This window comes from Tympanuchus pallidicinctus, unplaced genomic scaffold, assembly GCF_026119805.1.
Source record: "Tympanuchus pallidicinctus isolate F22 unplaced genomic scaffold, pur_lepc_1.0 scaffold13, whole genome shotgun sequence".
Classification (NCBI taxonomy): domain Eukaryota; kingdom Metazoa; phylum Chordata; class Aves; order Galliformes; family Phasianidae; genus Tympanuchus; species Tympanuchus pallidicinctus.
The window spans coordinates 1316404-1334904 of NW_026294648.1; the positions used below are offsets into that span (position 1 = coordinate 1316404).

Genomic DNA, 18501 nt, shown 5'->3' on the forward strand with positions numbered 1-18501 from the left:
GTATACTTCATGCTCAGGATGAAGAATGTGAAACAGGAAGATCGTACATTCATTTTGCTGTGCATTTGAGCATGGATTCTTTATTCAGAGAGTGTATCTCTTCTTTTTGAAGCATATAATAAATCTGACTGTGCTTCATTTGGTCTTTGAAAACAAAGTGGTGTCCTCTTGACGTGAGTAGGTTTCGTAACACAGGATGTGAAGCCGTCTGTAAAGACGCGCTTCTTAAGCTCTTCTTTCTGTTATTGCAGTGTCTCCAAAGCTTCTGTCCCCTCTCAGCTGTTCATGCCTTGTATTCTCCTGGGTGCTACAACAAATCAATCTACTTTGTTTCCACCACAGCAAGACACAAGCAAGAAAATAAAAGGCTTCTATGAGAAAGTGTTGGTCTTGGAGATCTCTATTCTGTTGATCCTGGTGCACGTTATACTGCTCTTGATCAGAGATGCAGCTGGGGAGAGAAAAATGTAATGGAGAGAACAATTAAAACTTGTTGTAACAGAAAGAGGATGCGGTTTTAGTTAAATGTATGTGTGCACATACGCATAAAGCATTCAGGCTGAATGAATTGCTGTGGCCTTGTGGCATCTGGGGACGTTGGAGGGCAGGGCCTGCTATTCAGCATATATCCAACGTATAAATTCAAGATATTCAACCTCTATCCTATGCTGTATGCAAGACTTGACCTACGTGTGCAGAAGGGTTCCATTTCATTTTGCTTCTGGGATGTGTTGGCAGCAGACCTTTGTCCCTTTCCGCGAACACAGAAAAATTTCCACACAGACGGTACTTGGGCGAGCGGAAGTTGAATGTTGGCAGCCAGAAAAGCAAACGTCTTTTGGCAGGCCTGCTTCTCCAAGGGACTCTGACAGGGAGCAGCCATCCTTGTGTCTTCCACAGGCCTGCTCCCCTTCGGAGCCAAGCACTAATTAAGCAGAGCTCTTCCTTTTTGTTCCTCCTTTGAAGTCTGCCGCTTGCCTCTGGGAGAGGCTGATGAGGTACCCAAAGGCACGTTAGCTTCTTCCAGGCTCTCATAATGGGGAGTGCAAACCCCGCATTGTGTTGTGGCAAAATCGTCCCATTGGGAGCAAATGACAAAAAGGTTATGGAAAATAATTAATAATCTTCCCCCTTTTCCCAGTATTACACAGCTACAGCCATCCTCACACAGTCTGTTGGGCATCCGCACAGCTGTCCCAGCACAAGTAGAGCAGAACCCTCTTAGTGCTGGAGCTGACCTATCATTCAAAGACTGTGAAAAAGTGAAACTTAAGTTTTCGTGAATTTTAAGAGTTGATGGTATGGCCTTCTTTATGCCCCTTTCCCCTTCACCTTCTGCCTCCTTTATCTTCCCTGATCATGCTGGTATAGAGACAGTGGGGAAATTAGAGGGGAGGAAGCACAGAGTAATCTGAAGCAGACACCACTGTAACATGCACAAACTAGCTTTGTATATATATTACATAGAAGATTGCCCTTTCTTAGTACACTCCATTTTATTCAGAATGTCTCATGCCATGAGACGCTACTGAACAAGTCTAGAGTCTAGAAACAATTTTCTCAGTATTTTCACACTTCTTTCCCTCCTATAAAATGCTTTCTTTTGCCTTTCAGCTAACAATTGCAAATGGTTTATTTATTAAATACATATGTCAGCTCTTCTCCCAGGATTTTCATTAAGACATAACTTTGCATACTCTTCCTAAGTAGTGTAAAACAAATCTAAAACTTTAATTGACTGCAATAATTTCCTCAAATGTATTGACTGTCTGAAAATTATGCCACCAGAAATGAGTCTTAGGAACATAGTGTTTGTAAGCACTAAGTATTCTCAGTGCCTTGTTTGCTATTTCATTCAGAGACAGTTGAGTTGTGACCATTTCTGCAATTCTTTCAGCTTTCCTGTCTTCACTGTAGCATCAATCCATGCTAAAGTCACTTTAACTAGCCCAGTCCAAGGAATTAGTTCTGTTACATCAGTATCAGGAGAGCCAAACGAAGAAGGTGACCTGAAGAGCTTCGTGTGGAGCAAGTGCTGAGGAAATAGGGAGGTCTATCAAGGTAGCCCACCTGGAGAAGGTGCACAGGGTTGGCTGAGGTAAGACCTCCGTGTGAAATGCAGAGAGGAGAAGCAGCAGGTAGCAGCTGCTGCTAAGCTGCTGTTGTCCTGGCTGGTTACATATGATGTGTGTTCAGTTCTAGGAAGGGTATCAAATTTGCATGTACATGCATTCAAATGACATCTTCTCATATCAAGGAAAAAAAAATTTCTTGTTTAAATGGTGAAATGATCAATTTATAATGTCACAGAATATCATAGAATACTTAAAAATAGCAAGCAATACAAATTTAGCAGAAAAGTAGTGGGACAAGTGTCTGACGAGCCCAGGAGCGCTGAGCTCTCAGGAGATGTGCTGGTGTCAGTGTGAGCTGTGCAGGTGTCAATGTGAGGATCGTACTGTTGGGTCACTGCTGGGACTGGCAGATTGAGGCACTGGGCAAACCGAGTCAGGTTTCATAAAGCTATTTTGGAAGCTGGGAGCTGGGAGCAGCACACAGGTTCTCAGAAATTTGTGCTCCACATATCCCACTAAACTCTGATTTCCTCTCAACGTGAGCAGCGATTTGCAAATTTCCGTCTCTCTCCTTAACATTCAATAGGATGTGACATGTTTCTAAAGAACTGGAAAGGGCAGAGATTATGATTTAAAGTGCAGAGTGGATAATATTTGCAAAACTGGGTTATTCAGCCTTTGGCTGCAGATTGCTCAGGTAGATGAGCCTAATTTATGCAGAAAGGGAAACGTGCTATTTGCCAAAAGGCCTGCTCCTTGCTACCATGCTTCGTGGATGGATTCAAGGGAAAGGAAGAATTTCACTAGAGGCAAATTTCAAAGTCAGCAGAAGGAAATTTCCTTACATACATTTCCACTCAACACTAAGCAATCTATAAAGCCACTGAATCTGTATCTGAGGTGTTTTCTTCTATGTGTACAAAATGGTGAATCTTTTCCCCTTATTTTAATGCTAGCCTGATATTTAGCCATTGCCAAACACTGTTATTTCCTCTCATATAAAAAGATACACTTATCCAGTAGTGCAGTTACTCTCATTACTGCATACATTAGTCCTCAAGGTTCTGTATTTATCAGTCTTTTTTCGCTTGCATGACTTTGGTAGAGTTGCTTTCCTTCCATTTGAGAATTACTACTTGAGTATTTTTGCTAGAGACTGGCAGATGATTTACTGTTATCTTCCTCCAAAATGAACAAAGATAGCTGAATTTCTGTCGCGATTGCTGCCTATCTCCCACTTCTGCTTTTATGCTGCTTCTGTCTTCTGCCCTATTTTTGGAGTCTGCATTCCATCCCCCTCTTTCTCAGCCATACAGGGTCACACAAATAAAAGCTGGCAGGGATCGACTATTTGAGGAATGTGGTACAGAGGAAGAGATTCAGATTTTGAGGAATGCAAACTAAGGATCTATTGCTAATCTCCCAGGTTTTATTCCATATCTCTGTCATAACACCTTTGTGTAGTTTCAGGGTATCACTATGCAGCTGCAACTGCTCAGCTCCATTTTCGTTAACTAGCAAAGTTCTTTAATAGCTGCATTTTTGACCACATTATGACTCTGATTTGGGAAGAGAAAGGCAAGTAAAGATGAGCTATAGTGACACTAGGTAGATGAGAGGAGAGGGAAAGCCTCTTGTGGACTTGAGAAGAACTGAGGACCATGTGCTTACCATCTGAAGGAGGGACAGAGGAAAAGGGAACTCAGTAATCTTTTTCTTGTGGATTTCAATGTTGCTAATCTTGGAAGGATTGAAAGTCAGCCCAATGTGCTTTTTCAAGCAGTGTTTTACTGTCTGCCTAGGCAGTGACCTATAGCAACTTTGTGCTATAGAAGCACTGAACTACCCATCACATACTGGCAGGAAGCTGTGCTCTACCTGTAGCTCTGCACTGCCCTGTCCAGAAGGAAGTACAGAAAGCAGAATACAGCAATGCTGCTTTCACAGAGGAAAAAGAATAATAATCTGAGCGATGGGAGGTCAGCATGAAGAGGAATAAGAATTGCAATTTACCTTTGCCAAACAAAGCTGTAGGGCACAGTAGAGTGAAGCAAGAGTGCAGGAAGTGCTTTCATTCTGGCTCCATGTTCCCTTATGTATGACTATGATGTGGTTTGAGCAATGCAGAATCACCCGGGTTTTGGAATCGCTGTCAAACTAGCCAGAATATCTGTGTGTGGAGGCTGCAGCTTGAAAATATGTAATTAGTTGCTATTTAACCCCCCTTTTTTTTTTCAACAGAAAACACATGATGAAGTGATCAGTGGCAATGATGGGAAAAATTGATGTATTTTAAAAAATATGGCTAGAGGTATATTTTGGGATGTTTTAGGCCATAAGCATAAATTAATCGGGAACTTCCTCAGTAGACTGTAGTCATTTTCAGAACTTTAACTGGACCATATTTCTACACAAAAGTAGCACAGTTCACTTCTCTGACAATCTTACTTTGCTCTACTCTTCCTCTTCTGTCCTTCCATTAAGTGATGTTTAAATTGCTGCCCTTTACTCTTTGTGATGTCCTTCAGTCTGAACCATTAATTTATGTTGCTTCAGTGCTCAGTTGTTTCCCCAGCTCAAAGCCCACCGCAGCCTTTGGTTGTGACCTGGTACAGCCATGGTAAATGCACCACTCTTCTTACCTAGTAAAGTAATCTAGCTGATGTGCATGGGCTTTCCAGCTGGAAATAACCTGTCACTGCCTCAGGCTGTTCTTTCTGTTTCTTGCTTTTGTAACTATCCTTGTAAACAAGAACTATGTCTGCATTTAGATCTACATTGTGCGAGAGGGCTTTTGCTTCTGACTGCCAGAATGGGCCTCTAAACAAAGCATATGTATAAATGAAAAGTTATAATATATGATTGTGTGATTGATTCTTTTTTTCTCCTCCTACTGGCACTTCTAGTACAATAAACTTACAAGCAGCAACATTTGAAGCTTAGATCTTTTCTATGAAGGCTGTGGTATTTACATACTATGCTGTCCAAGTAACTGACTGTGATCATAACTACTCAGTGTCTGACACAGTAGTGATGTTCTCAGCAGTGAATAGAGGCTCCCTGTCTGTGCACAGGACTTTTGCTAGTTGGACAAATGCATTATTGCAGCCCTGAAGCACAGGCCTTGGGATCCACTTTTACAATGCTGTCTTCAACAGAGATCTAATAGAAATGCCCCGTCATGTTGTGTTGAGGCTCTGCCAAAGCACGCAGAGTCGTGAACGTCTTGTTTCTGAAAACGTGATTCAGAACCATCTGCACTTCTGAACAGATTCAGGCTATGCTCATAAGAGGGGACAGCAGAATTATAGCTGAGTCAGGAAATGCTTTTGCCTTACTGATATGAATAGGATCTAATCCAGCAGTAATCATAAAAATAACTGATTATCTGTGCATGAGCGGAACATGTGAAAGTTTCTCCAGAGAAGAAAGAAAAGGATTAATCAGATCTATTTCTAATACATCACTTCATTTGGTACTTTTATTCACTCTCTTAAAAAATTATTTTCTTGTTTCCTGGCACTTTTCAGTGTATTTTCAGTATGTGAGAACTGTTGAATTACTTCATGGATCTGCCTTTAAATTTTTGCCATTCTTTTCACGGGGCTATTTTTGCAGATGAGAAGATCTGTGTAATATGGATTACACCAACTGTGTCCAAATTTCACCACAGTCATTTGAAACATTTTCATTATGTTTAGCTTGTCTTTGATGCCATGGAGTTCACAGCAGATTCAGCAGCAAGTCTTTCCAGTTGTGCACTTCCTGGCTAGGCTCAGATGACTAAATATTTACCAGAGAGGGAGCTTTGCTGGTTCTCAGGAAATTTGGAGAATAAGCAGAAGACTTACAGATGAACTCAGAGCAATTCTGTGCTGAGGTTTTCAGTTTCATTCCAAAGGCAGCAATAAAAGATGTAGGGAATCCCAGAGCCAACGCATGGCTGTGGTGGGTGGGAGGATGGCCAGCTCTGCCCTGGGCTGCCTGTTCCTGGGAAAGAAGTACGCTCTTGTTTTTAAATGGGTTTTAAATGCCTTGAATTGATGGAATGGTAAAGTTAATGGACCCTTTCACTTTTAACACGACTTGTTTTTCTGTTAACATCTGAATGGCAGTCAGAATTATAGAAAAGAATCACAGAAACACCAAGGTTGGAAAAGACCTCCAAAATCATCCAGTCCAACTGCCCACCTATCACCGATTTTTCCCATTCAATCATGGCACTCAGTACAAACATCTAAATTTCCCTTGAACAACTCCAAGAAGGGTCATGTTCTTTAACTACACTTCATATCCAGACAAAGATTTCTGCCTGTCGTATTTATTCATTGCATAGTTGTATCTCTTACTGTTTTATTTCTGAATGTATTTAAAAGATTATAAATATTTGGCATTCTTACAAGGAATGTGCATGTTAGCATTTCCACATGTGCAATGAAAACATGCAAGCAAATGAGTCTTACCATGCAAACCAAGAGTCTTGGTTATCTTCTACCTACCTCTAACTCACTCCAAATAAACAAAATCAAAACAGAAGTTGACAATGAATTGTACAAAGTCTTGTCTTTCTGGTCAACCTTTTCAAAGAAATGTAACGTTATGATGTGCCAGATATTTTTAATTGGAAAGAAAAATGTGATAATCTCTGCAAACATGGACTTCTGATATTTATGTGTTTGTATTTATATACAAACACTAAATTGTTTTTATACATAAATATTGTTTGTGTTTAAATATTTATCTTGGAACTAAAATCTTCAACAGAAGTCATCTAAGTGTCAGTCCAGATTAATATTTTAAATTGATATTAATTCCTTTTCTTCTTTTCCTGTCTACCTATGATACATGGAGAGGTAGGTGAGCAGAATACTGATATTAGGGCAGTTTGCACCTTCACAAGTTGGAGCTTTTTAGGAATCTTGCAGTTAAAGCCAAAGCCGTTAGATGGTGCCATGCTGTAACCAGAATTTTCTCTTTGTCCACTTAAAACTAGACGTATGTTTTATCTGGCATGATCTTAAATGTCTGAACCTATTCTTCTAGCACACTGACTTGTATTGGTCAGCCTTAGCCATTATGCTCAAAACCCAGACGATAAATTAAACCTGTAGAATTTTTTTTTTATTTGTTTCAATGAGAAGACTGCACCATCCTGAAGATTCAACAAAAGAGAAGGCAATGGCAGGACAGATTTACTGCCCCTTTTTCAGTTGAAAGCAGTGCGCAATCTAAATGATTTATTTGTTTGCTAGCCCTGCATGGTGTTGTCTCCTGGGTTATCATTCACCTAAATGGCCAATGTAGTACAATGAAAATGATGGTACGGTTACAAATTCACAGCAATTTACTGGTTAGAATCTGAAACTGGTAAATTATTTAATTTCCATTTTTTTCAGTTACTGCTCAAGGTTGAAAACTTAGGCATGGAATGTTAAGAAATAGAAGAGTATTCAGCAGCTTTGGAAGTCCAGATTGTAAAACTGTGGTGATAAAATGATGGGGTTTATTGTGTGTATAAATGCAGTGCACTTAGGCTTTTGTACAGCATTTGACTTACTACTGTGTGACAGTCTGATACAAAAAATTAACTCTCTACAATACTGGTAAAGCCCACCTCAAATGGAGTGAGTGCTGGTCAACCAGAAGATATCCAAGAGTAGTTGTGCTGGGGGCAGCAGTGTCTAAGGGGGACTGTTTCTACCATGGCTATGCAGGGAATGGTAGCAGGCCTGGCTCTTTGCTTTCATAAAGTAGAAGTAATACTGATGGTACTGACTCTGCTTCTGTGAGACAGTAGCTGAGCATCTGCGAGTCCCTGCAAAACCCTAAAAACTGAAGACTAACATTTTACCTTGGTTGAACCAGTGAAGCGGATGCCGCAGAGAGTCTGATGAGAATTTTTACCTTGCTTTCCATTATGTTAAAACTCCAATAGCATTCGTCTCAACAGGGCAGTGGGTTTAAGGCAGGAAGAAGATTAATTCTTTGCCAGTTGTCATTCTACTCATACTTTTTAGATTGCACAAGTGTTTTATTTATTGCTAACTGTGCTGGTTTGTTTGGCATTATTTAAGGTGATCTGGGAATGCACTGTAATGCACATGGGTCACTCTGACCAGGGAGAGCCTACCAGCTTCTCAGAACGGGCTCCTGCTCACTAAAAGTATTTCCTTAGATTTGTTGTTATTGAAGACGTTACAGTCCTGCTGATTTATTTATTTATTCACTTAGTTATTAAATGGCACTGTAAAAAAGTAGTTGAAGTTCAGAACACAGTAACCAGAATTTTAAAGCTGACTGCAACGTAGGTTGGGAAGCAGACTGAATTCTAAAGCAAGTTTTGTAGCAGAGCTAATAATTCTTGTAAATGTAATGTCTGTGTGAGATATGAACTCTAATAATATTTGTAAACTCCTGAAGCTGAAACTTACTCCAACACCAGATATGGATGGTGAAGATGCACCAGCTACAGATGCTGTTGCAATAGGAGGAGACACAAGTATGTGAGGAAAGTAGCAGTGACCAGTTCCCTGTATTCCGCTCCCAACCACTTCCTCGTTTCAACGATCTCCCAAAATAAATGTAGTGGCTGCTAAGAACCCACATTGGTTTTCAGAAAAAGGCTGGTTACATCATCAGGAACCTGACATTTATTCTGCAACATCCAGTCCTGGACTTTCCTGGATGTGCTGTTCTGTTCTGTCTATTGGTACCAGAAAGCAGCAGAAACCACAGGGAAAGGAAAGCAGCAGTGTGTCTTAACAGCCACAAAAGAGATGAATGTTGCACTGTCCCTCCGTCCACTTTGTCTTTTGGGTGAGAAGGTGACATCCACCGCTCTCAGCTTGTGTGTCAGGTGTGGCAATGCAAGTGAAGCTATCTTTATTGCTGCAGTTGTTTACTTACTTGATAAAGTTATGAATAGAAATGACTGGGGCTAACACAGAGTGTGACTGCAAAAAAAAAAATCCACCCAAAACCACAGAGCAGGAAAATACGTTCCAGTGCATCTCAGTAGACTAGAAGGAAAGTGAAGTAAAGAAAGGGGAAAAAACAAAAGCCGCTTACCGTGAAGCTCTGGGGACAGCTGCATGTTTGTCATCTGTAAAATCTTGCTTTATTTTGTGACTCCTGCATGGTGGGGGAAAGCTGGACAGTTGCTCTGGTGAATAACGTTGATTAATACATCATTGCAATGTAATTTAAGGCAAACTTCTGCTTCATCTTCTCTTTCTCCTGACACAAGTAATCAAAATATGGCCATGTTGGAGAGAGGATGGATAATGAATAAAGAAAGCTCTTTCAGACTTTTTATAATTAAAAAAATATTTAAAAAAATCTATCATTAGCAACAGTGTCAGAAAAGACACCTTCTAGTTAGTGAATATTCTCTGAAGAAAATCCTCACCGATGACTTCCTCTTTTTTTTCTTTCTTTTTTTTTGTTTTAAATTATTTTCTGGTTTGTTTGTTTGTTTTTAATTTTTTTTCCTGCCAACTCAGTCTGCATTTAGCTAGACAGAAAAGTAAAAAAGCATTCCAAGGAGAACCCACAGATACATGCTTGTTCTGAAATGCTATTAAATCAAATTAATTCAGGGTATGGTTAAAGTGGAGACCTAGTGAACTGAATAGAATAACAGAATGGGATGGGATGGGATGGGATGGGATGGGATGGGATGGGATGGGATGGGATGGGATGGGATAGAGTAGAGTAGAGTAGGAGAGAAGGGAAGGGAAGGGAAAGGAAGGGGAGGGAAGGGAAGGGAAGGGAAGGGAAGGGAAGGGAAGGGAAGGGAAGGGAAGGGAAGGGAAGGGAAGGGAAGGGAAGGGAAGGGAAGGGAAGGGAAGGGAAGGGAAGGGAAGGGAAGGGAAGGGAAGGGAAGGGAAGGGAAGGGAAGGGAAGGGAAGGGAAGGGAAGGGAAGGGAAGGGAAGGGAAGGGAGAAGATAGTTATTATGTATTAAATCTAGGATACACCTACATAAAAATTGCTCACAAAGAGCAAAGAAAAATGACTAGGCAGAATGTGATGGAAGAAAATTACTTACACTCCACAGTAGACGGATGTTTGGGTTTAGTGAAATAATATTTACTGATAGGAACTTACCTCTGTATACACATATAAGCTCTTATACAAGAAGTTTATTCATTGTTTTTTTTCACCAAGGATTTTCCTGATGCCTGCGGATCAAAGCCCAAGAGCTGCAGTTCCCTTGTGCAGACTGCAGAATCCATTTCAGATGAGCAATGCGCTTTGGGAAAACCCTGAAGCCAGGTAATAAATGATGCACATGTCATAAACTTTCTTACACTGATCTGCTCTATGGCAAAATGCACGGGAAAGGACTCAGGCTGAGACACGTGTGGATCTCTGCAAAAAGTGCTGATTCACTTCCATTTATACTTTCACCGTCTTTCAGTAGCTATTCACAGCATTCATGTATCAAAACACATTCGGGTTGTTTTACCACCAGAATATATGGTATGAGGAAAGTAAACAGAAGCATTTGCCAGGAATGTTGAAAATGCTGCAGCCCCAGCACAATTTCTCAGCAGTTTACCCCAAGGGTAAGAAAGTTGTGAAGAGTGAGATTTTTCTTAGTAATGTCTCAATTCAGAAGAAATTTTGACAAAAGAGATGACTGTAGGCATGAGATGTTTTGGGTGGTGGAAATACCTAAGTGCTATTGACATCAGTAGTGCAGGTGTTTTTGAACACCTTTTTGCATGCTGAAGACAGAAAGCTCGGGTACTTTGTGGTGTAGCTGATAATTCACAGTGGGTTGGGAACGTGTAAGCTGCAGCATCTGTCACACTGTTGCTGTTCTTGGGGACGGGGACTGCGTTGATTACATCTTTAACTGCTCATGTTTATTGTTTGTTAATGGAAAAAGTTAGTGTGTTGCCTGACTAAAGGGCTTTCTGCATGTGTGTTTGTGGAACCCTTTCTCCAGGTGGAAATAAGGAACACCCCTAGAAAAGAATCATTGTCAACTCAAAGCAGCATACAAAGACACAAAGCTCCCAGTGGCAGAGATCCTTGCCAGCAGGGTTCCCATCCGAACAGAGGAATCCTTTGAAAGATATTTCTCTTCTACAGAGTACTGCAAATGCCCTATACATAAAACCTCATGAGCCCTGGTTTTATTTTGGACAGCAGTAGAAAAAAAGAGGGATTTTTGTTTCTTTCTCCAGAAAGCGTAGCTGACTCACACAGGAGGCAGATGGTCGCAGTGGTCAGACTCCCTGCTTTGTAACCAGCACTTGGTTTTTGCATGCTAATGATTTCTTGTTCCCAAAAATAGCTTTACAGACAGGGTCAATTATATTTTTGGATTGTATGGCGCGTAGAACCATCAGTTAGTTGCACAAGGCGATTGGTTTATCCTGCAGCACACCCCTTCCTCGTAATTGGCACCTTTTTGATATCCCGTTTATAATGGCAGGGTCTATCTTTACAAACAGTGCCTTGTATTAGCATGCAAATGCCCTGGCTCCCCTCAGATAGTTTTACACACAGAGTCAATTATATTTTTGCATTGCACAATGTGTAGACTAATTAGCTATCGCTAAATGGGGCACTTGGTCTTCAGATTTCAAGATCTTTCTGCACTAAGTGATTCTGAGGCGCTTTCAAGGGCAGGCTGGTAAGTAAAATTAGAGAAGGAGATTGTGCTGGCTCATCTCTCAGACTTTCATTAGAATGCAAAATGAGACATTTTCTAGTTATGTTGTTCCATTATCCTTTGCTCTGCATCACTCTGAAGTGGATAAGCTGGGATGCCACACGCAGTTCCCAGAAGGTGCTGGGGAAGGCTGTACGTGTGGGCTCCGTCCAAAGGGAGCACCCTGGAACTGAGGTGGTTAACAGCGTGCTTTGGATTTGGGTAGCAGTTCAAATTTTAATGTGTCTGCTTCCAGTTGTGAAATCAGAAAAGCTAACTTATTCACCACTAGTTTTGATATCAACAATCGTTTCTGTTGACACAGTCAGAAGTTTTCATTTTGAATGCAAAAACATCAGAGCTGCTTTCTCAGGAGAACAGGGAGATGAGGGAAAAGTCTTTGTACATGGCATTTCAGATAAAATTTGTCCTTCACTTGAATTCACTTGAATTCCAAATTGATCTCTAGCTCTGCTAAAAATTGGTGCAAAATCTGGGGATAAATTTAGGCTGTGGCTTTAGATAATTCTTTTTCTTGTGTTTAACAAAACTACAAATGAAGAAACAGAAAACAGTGAATTTAATGCACTCTCTATAGTGCTTATGACAAGATGGTTCATCTGTAGAACACTGGTAGGATACACAATGTAGTTAATAAAATTACTTCTCATTCCTAGTGCACTAAAATTTGTTTTGTACTGAATGTTAGTGAGTGGTCAATGAAAAGCTGGGGGCAGGAAGATTGTGGTTTTGGTTTTTGTTAACATTTTTGAAATGCAGAATGCTCCTCAACCCTTCCTTCCTTCCTTCCTTCCTTCCTTCCTTCCTTCCTTCCTTCCTTCCTTCCTTCCTTCCTTCCTTCCTTCCTTCCTTCCTTCCTTCCTTCCTTCCTTCCTTCCTTCCTTCCTTCCTTCCTTCCTTCCTTCCTTCCTTCCTTCCTTCCTCTCTTCCTCTCTTCCTCTCTTCCTCTCTTCCTCTCTTCCTCTCTTCCTCTCTTCCTCTCTTCCTCTCTTCCTTCCTCTCTTCCTCTCTTCCTCTCTTCCTCTCTTCCTCTCTTCCTCTCTTCCTTCCTCTCTTCCTCTCTTCCTTCCTCTCTTTCTCTCTTTATTTATTTTAATTTGGTTAGCTTAATGCTCCCTCATATGTTACTGAGGGGATAGAGAGGAGATCAGAAATAATGCCAGCAGGGAATGAGTGGAAATTATAGATGAGAAACTACCTAACAGATAGATTCTTTCTCTAGCCTATATTCTAGTTTGGAAACTAAGTGATTGCATGTTCTTTTCACACCAAGGAAGAAAATCACACTTGTTGTTGATACCTAATAATGATACTATGGGGTATGCACAGTCTGAAATCAAGCAGAGAAAAAAAATAGGTTTCTTTCAGCCCAACAGGACTGATGGGGTTTATGTGCATTTCCGAAGCATCTTTTAGAATGGATTCAAATCCTGGAATGGTTTTGGAAAGGAGAATCTACAGAGTAAGATGTTTCCATACTCTCAGCCAGTGCTGTTGTTGAGATCTAAATGGTGCTGTTCTTGTTCAAGGTATGGCTACTTGCAAATGCCAAGTCTGGCTGTTTGATGCTTCCAATGTAACAAATAAAAATAAATTGTGACATAACCTGTGAAGCAGATACATTTTAACAGAAATGCTTTTAAGAATAACCTTAGCAGTTCAGCTATTTCATAAAATAATATAATTGTTTCAGTTGGAAGGGACTCTTAAAGACCACCTACTCCAACTCCCACGCAATGAACAGGGACTTCCACAGCTCCATCGGGTGCTCAGAGCCCCATCCAGCCTGACCTTGGGGTCTCCAGGAATGTGGCACCCACCGCCTCTCTGTCCTCTTCTTATAATCCTTTTAGATACCAACAGGCCGCTCTCAGCTCTCCCCACAGCCTTCCCTTCTCCGTGCAGCACAGCCCAGCTCTCAGCCTGTCCTCGCAGGGAGGTGTTCCATCCCTCACATCGTTTTTGTGCCCTCCTCTGGATGCTCCAACAGCTCCGTGTCTCTCCTGTGCTGAGCACTCCCCATCTGGACGCAGCGCTCCAGGTGAGGTCTCACAGCACGGAGCAGAAGGGCAGATCCCCTCCTCGCCCTGCTGGCTGTGCTGCTTTGGATGCTCCCAGGATCCGGTTGGCTTTCTGGGCTGTGAGGGCACAGTGCTGCTCATTCCAGCTGCCATCCACCCCAGGTCCTTTCTGGTAGGGCTGTGCTCCATCCTTACACCCCCCAGCTTGCCCTGGTAGTGAGGGCTGCCATGACCCAGGTGCCAGACCTTGCACTTGGCTTAGTTGAACCTCATGGGGTTCTCCTGGGCCCACTTCTCAGCCTGTCTGGGTCTCTCTGGATGACATCTTGTCCCTCAAGCATGTTGATGGTGCTGTACATTCTGGTGTCACCTGCAGACTTTCTGATGACACTGTCGATGTCACTGACGAAAGTGTTAAATGGTATTGATTGACCCTTGAGAGACACCATGGTCACCAATCTCCATCTGGACAATGAGCCATGGACCATCCCTCTCTGAATACAATATCACAACCAGTTCTTCATCCACTGAACAGTCCAACCCATCAAATCTTTCCAGTTTGGAGAGAAAGATGTTGTGGGGGACAATGTCAAACACCTCACTGATGTCCTGATAGGTGACATCAGTGGCTCTCCCCTTGTCCATTGTCATGTTTACAATGTCATAGCAGGCCATAAAAGGATATTTTATTTGTTGATTATACATGTTATGCATGTGCACTACATGCTGTACTTTGATACTATATACTAGATAGTATATATGTACTGTATATTTGCTGTACATTGATATGATATACTATGCCTACATGCATATTCTATGTACTACTTCTCGTAGGCAAGAAGGAAGAAGGAGAGAAGGAGAGGAAGAAGTGAGCTTGAGCTCTGCCAACACTGTCAGAGGTGGGACAGCGAGAGCTGAGATTTATCTCTGCTGGAGACCAGTGGAATCTCCTGTGGCTGGAAAAGAACTTCTGGGACAACTCCTCTGGCCAGAGGTGAACAAAACAAGCTAGAGTTTTCTGTCAAGTGGAAGGTCATAATTACTGCTACCACTCTTTGGCAAATTGGCAACTAAGCCAATTGGTAATTTACTGATCAGTGCTTTTACCCAATGAGTTTACATATTTGTATCTATTTTATAATCAAGAGTTCATTGTTTATAGAACATTATGAAGTGTAATAACTTGCACTTTGGATTTTTTCTATATATTTTACATAAATTTCATGAGAACACTTAATTAGTTTGTTAGAATTAATGAAACCCTGAAAAGTTAGAAGTCATGTTTTATACCATTCTGGGTTTTGTTTGAATGTATCTCAAACTAATACACAAGTACAGAACTTAAACAGTTATGTAGTTTTTAGTCCAATACATTCTGTAATGAATTTGTGTGAGAGGAAGAGCGAGAATTATTTGAAGTCTGAAGATCTGTGTTTCAAGTCATGCCCTGGAGATGGTAGCTGTTCTTCTGCCAACAGCAACGCCTTGTGCTTCAGTGGAGGGAAAAGATTAGCCTAGGAAGTAGGTTGTTGCTGAGTGTATCAGAAGTACAGTGTCTCAGGTCTCTGAGCACATGCCCTAAGCGTTCCTCTTCAGAAGATGCCGCATCAGATCTCACATAAGAACACTTTGACTCCATACCTCAGTTTTGCTTCAGGACACAGATCTTCTCTGTATCTTCTCCTGAGCGTCGTTCACTCTTAAGAAATTTATCCTCTGTGAAAACAAACCCTCTGTTAGGAGAGAGCAATAGTTAGATGACCACACACATGCCATATGGTCTATACACACTAATCAAAAGGAAAGTGCTTTCATCATAATTTGAAATTGTAGATAACTTTCATTAAACAAAGTTTTACACTTTTTTAAACATACCTAATGCACTGACTAAGAACTTACTTGCAGTTTGGAGGAGACAAACATATAGGGTGCATTAAAGCAATAGGTGCACAATACTTTTTGTCTCAGAAATGCTGGTGGCTAAGCTGCTGGCGTCTATCCCACATGACACCAAAAGTGATAGGAGTATACTGTTTTCCCAGAAAACTGCCAATCTCACGTAGGTATCTTGAGGTGGCAGATGGTCTTGTCTTTGTAACAACGGTGGAAATGATCATGCGGTTTATTTTTAGTGATGTAAATTTGGAAAAGCAAATCCAGGTGCTCAGGGGAAAATACAAACTTGAAGGATGCTTGGCTTCTTGTACTAGATCTTTATTTTATGTAGAAATCTCATAGTAAGTTATTTCTGAAAATAATCCATGAGATATCTGCATGAATATCATTCTGGAGCCAAATACAAGACATTCTGTCGTACATCTCACAACAGCAAGGCAATGGCTCCAGCACTGTGCTCATCTCTCTGCTATTCTTATAGGTTGCACGTATTTCTGTATTCCTCCACAGATACAGCTATTGATACCTGCTGCAGAGCACGTGTCTTCTCCATGGCTGGTCCCACAAAAGGGCAGTAGAATTCGACAGCCTAGTTTATTACAGATTAAATCCAGTCCTGGAGCGTTGTTGTTTACTGAAGTTTACAGTGTTATTTCATTCCCCAGTGGCCAGCACACTCATTAATTCTCGGCGCAGTGTTTCCCCCAGTTTTGAAAGGATCGTGCTCTTCATTGATCCTAGCACCTGCCCCTTCCTCCAGAAATTAGCATCTGTGTTGTACACCTTCAGCTCCCCGAAGCAGAGGATTCCCAGTTTAACTCCTTTCTTTGGGAGTATTTTTTCCCTGCACTATTCACTGTGCTACTTATGCTACTTTGTGTTCTTTAAGCCATCATATTACACATGATGAGCACCCTGGAAATGAATAATTGCTGCCAGCATTAACTGTCTGTCCCATGAAAACAGCACCCTCTGAATCATAGCACGCTATAGCAGTGTGCAATATAGTTGTTAAAACCTAATTTTCCAGACTAGGTATAAGAAACAACGGCCTTTCTTCCAGTCATTCAGCTGTGGATCAGAATGAAATTGTTAGCGACTGGCTGAATAAGACACAAGAGGAGATGTGTTCAGAGAGGCAGATGCCACACTGCTCCGCTTCTGCCGCTTGCCTTTAAAGTGTGCTTATCCGTAGCATAAGAGTTATTACTGCATTTGCCTATTGAAATGTCATTAAAATTGACTTAACAAAAGCCAAATATTAATGTAGGGTCAAAGCATGTTCTCTGTTGGCACCACTAAAGTTTGCAGCAGGATTTTGCTCATCATTTTATATTCAACTGAATGAAGAACATCTGGCACCTTTGCACTTAAAGCAAAATCAATACAAATAAAACCAAGGGTATTAGCAACAGCTCAGCAGAAGGATCCCAAAGACATATCTGTAATATAATTACACAGCACGACACGACAGCCAGATAGTCTTAAAGTACGTATTCACTCTCAGGCTCCAAACACAATTAATTATTGTGAGAAATAACTTCCTCAGCAACTGCTTTCCTTTTGCTCGGGAAAAAAAATTGAAAACAGTTGGATGTAAACTTCAGAGAAAGGTCGTAGGTTAATAGTGTTCATAAATAGAATAGCAAGGGAATCTCAACTTTAATTGCTATAACGTAAATTACCTTGGAGAGCCCAAATTAGTGATCACTTAGGCTGGCCATTCCACCTTCCCAGTGGGTTCTGCTCACTTTGAGAGCTTAATCCGATTTTCCCAAATTCCATCCAGACGTATTGAGCTTGTGAATGATTTGCACAGTTGCAGCTTCTTCTCCAGGAATTTTAGATTATCTTTTCTTCTCCCAAATTCTTCTCTGCCTGTTTAGTGTCACTGTTGCTACAGATGGATCACTAGTTACTAACTTCTGCCTTAAAAACATATATAAAGCAAACAATGGAATCAAGTATTAGAATTATGGAATTACCATTTGAGTAGCACCATGGCAGTGTTGTGATCTGCCACCCTGGCTGTGTTTTTCAGGTCATTCCTGGCCTGAAAAAGCCCAACGCCTCATGGGCTGAGTTAGTTTTATTTCCTGCTTGTATTTGTTAGTTTTTCTTCTAATTTGAATAAGTGCCTGAGTTGCAGTCACAGTAAACATTTCCTTTTAGCAACTTTTCTGAATTATGTGGGCAAATGTGAAAAATGAAGTCTGACAAGGTCTGTGGGGCTCTCGCTCCATGGCCCAGCGTTGCAGGGGGAGAAATGCTGCTTCTTTCTTTTAATACCATTTAAACTGGAGATTAATCTTTGATAAGAGGTAACTGTGAAGTGATTTATGATTTATGGCTACTTATGTTCAGGGGCAAGCAGCTGTATCAGTGTTTGCAACTTCTGATGGCCTGGATGTAGGATCATGTCTCTCTGTTTGCAAGGGGATGCTGTGGACAAATATCCCAATGATGTCTCTTCATAGAACACAAAAAGGAAGTTGAGAAATGTAGGCATTTTATTTTTAATTTGGCTGTAATGTACTGGTTGATGAAAAATCATGTTAGTTGCCAGTTTAAATTGAAAAGCTTCCTGACTACAGAACTAGAATGTCCTTGTAAAGTAAGAATTATGTTGAAAAGGAAAGCATTTTAAATGCTGATAATGATAATAAAAAATGACAAAAGCTGTTCCAAGAGAAAGAGAAAGAGAAAGAGAAAGAGAAAGAGAAAGAGAAAGAGAAAGAGAAAGAGAAAGAGAAAGAGAAAGAGAAAGAGAAAGAGAAAGGGAATGGGAATGGGAAAGGGAAAAGGAAAGGGAAAGGAAAGGG

General features: G+C 41.0%; 1 long non-coding RNA gene across 1 annotated transcript in view; it reads left to right on the forward strand.

The window, feature by feature from the left end:
* Nucleotides 1-16642, forward strand: part of LOC128075988 (uncharacterized) — a 30029-nt gene extending 13387 nt beyond the window's left edge. Inside the window, exons 2-3 of the long non-coding RNA XR_008204185.1 lie at nt 10244-10351; nt 14618-16642. This is a non-coding gene — a long non-coding RNA (uncharacterized LOC128075988). The remainder of the gene's footprint in view (nt 1-10243; nt 10352-14617) is intronic.
* Nucleotides 16643-18501: the final 1859 nt, after the last annotated feature.